Below are 2,647 nucleotides of genomic sequence, written 5' to 3'. Positions count from 1 at the left end.
AGTGGATAACAATATGGGAAATCACTTAATTTCTCTATATGTTAATTTGTACATCTTTAAAACAAATGGATTAACTCAATGGTCTTTAAGATTCCTTTCAACTCTTAATCTATGATCCTAATCATTTGCTACCTGTTCTGTTCTGACTTTATTCCTTGGTTCCACTAATTTGGCTATTGTCTTTTATTTATAAAATCTATATATTGATTTAATTTGGTTGCTTTTATGTACAACTTTTATATCACATAGTATTTGTTTTTATATTTATATGTAGTATATCTTATAAATAAATACACATATATTTATAGCTTATACTATTTACTGCATGTTCAAGTTATCTTTTCTATTTTTGAATATGAATGCTAATAAATCAAATCCCCTAAAGGGGAAAGAATTACTCATGACTCAGCAATATTGGAGCAGAAAATAGATTAGAACATGGAGCTAAATCAGGGTTAAGTGTTTAGTGTTCATTGTCTGAATTCTGCTGATTAGTGAAAACAAAGGTGTGGTCCAGTGGGGATTATAGAGATAGAACTGTGTCAGAGCTTAGGATAGGCAGAATCTGGGAAAGGGAAATAAAACCTCTTCGCTCCAAGTAATAAATACCCCAGAAAACATGGGAGTATAGTTGGCTATAAATCTCTCTCAGATCACAAGAGTTCTAGGAAAAAGACTGTTGAATAAAAAATAGGATGGGATGTGCCTATCACAGTTGAGGCAGCAATTTTTTACAATGTTGAGAATTCAACACAATTTATTCAAAAGAATCAGTTGGTTAGAAACTTAAGAGTTTGATATATGTTGTGGTATTGAATTCACAGAATTCTCTTGGACTGACAGTAAATGGTTTTACGGTCTTATAGATGAATTTTACTTATATAAGTTTTACTGGCTTTAGTGAATCTGGAACATCTGGGTTAAAATTATCTCTTTGAGATTTTTTGGCTTTATGACCAAAGAAAAGTTATTAAGGTTCTCTGAGAAGCAATTCTCAATGCTCTAGATAACTATAATTACATATTGTAGGGAAGATGTCAACCTGTATTGGTCAAGAGAATTTCCTCACATAAGATTTCCCTATATGAATGAAGTCACAGATCCATTCCCTAACTTGATCCAGATTTTTTGAAGGATAATGGAGAAGGACAAAGCATGGTAATCTCTATGAGGCACTGAGGAATCCAAGATACTTTTAGATGTTACTCTTGCTTTATCAGTGCATAATTGCTGGACTTGGTATTTGTGCTATGCAATTTCAAATTACATTGTTGCAGCTGAGAAATTCTTGGAAAAACTGAAATATTTTCTAAGAAAATATATTTTAAGCCATGACCATATGGTATCTCTCTACAGATATTACCATTTACCTGTACTTTGCAAGATTATGGGAACCCCAAAATAACTCTCAGCCTGTACCAATGTTACAGTCTCCATTCCAGACAGAACTGAACTTGGTGATTTTGGTTCAGTATCTTATAGAAGGGCTGATTCAGGTAAGAAGGGGAAACTAAAATCAGAAACTAGGAGGTTGTATTTAATTTATCACCAGTATCAACTTATATAAGACTTGTACACATAGAGCCTTTCCATTATTTGTCATTTCCTAATACTTAAAATGGTTTCATACTTTAATTTCCTAACGTGTGACAAAGGACAATGTGAAAGTAATGTGTCCTTCCCTAAATTCAAAGTTAGTATGGTGGAACAAGTTGGTTTTGGAAGACTATCACATATTCTTTTACTTGGGATTCCAGAAGGGAACACCAGGTGGTCATGTCCTTGGGATGTCTGGCTGACAAAAATGAGGTGAATGCTTTGTAATAGATACAAAAGTAAAGCATATGATAGGTATTGTTGTGCCAAAGTTCCCTTTTAATGTCGTGACCTAGTTTCTCCAATTGTCTTATTTAGTTATTCTACCTCAGGTTATAACCTTTCCCTCTTAATGTCATGGTCACTGATGAAAACTGACTCCATTTATATTCATCTAGATATCATCTGGGATTAGCATTCTGAAGTCCCCATTTAAAGATGAGGAATTCTGAAAAGCAGGAAGTATCAGAAAAAGTCATTGTTCTACTAGTCCATTCATGAACAGGATCCCATTTCCTGAACCTTAGTCCCAATGAATGAGTCCCCATTCTATTGAATTTTGCTAACATTGACTTACCTCCTCTATTCCCTACTGTGAAAGGTCTTTTCTGCTCATCTCACCTCTGCTCTGCTCGGTATCAATAAACTATCATCTACTGCTTCCTGATGCCTATTGTTTGACTTTTTGGATGCTAGTAGCTTGGATCCTCAGCAGGTCTCTGAAAAAGGACACTCTATATTCAACTTTTGCAATTGAGTTTTTTTTTTTTTAATTAAAGAACTACTGTATTTGAATGAACTTCATTTTTCTAATTTATAAGATACTGAGTGCTGACCTTCCGGTCACTATGCAAAGTATAATTATTGAGTCAGGCTTATGCCTGATTTAATTTATTTTTCAGGCTTAATTGCCTTTTATTCTTCTTTATATTAAAATCTAAGATCAATTACCTATATTTTGAACACACACACACACACACATATATATATATATATATATAGCACATATATATATATATATATATATATATATATATATATATATATATAT

Source organism: Antechinus flavipes, chromosome 6, assembly GCF_016432865.1.
Source record: "Antechinus flavipes isolate AdamAnt ecotype Samford, QLD, Australia chromosome 6, AdamAnt_v2, whole genome shotgun sequence".
Classification (NCBI taxonomy): domain Eukaryota; kingdom Metazoa; phylum Chordata; class Mammalia; order Dasyuromorphia; family Dasyuridae; genus Antechinus; species Antechinus flavipes.
The sequence above is the reverse complement of the archived record's forward strand: the minus strand, read 5'-3'. Positions refer to the sequence as shown.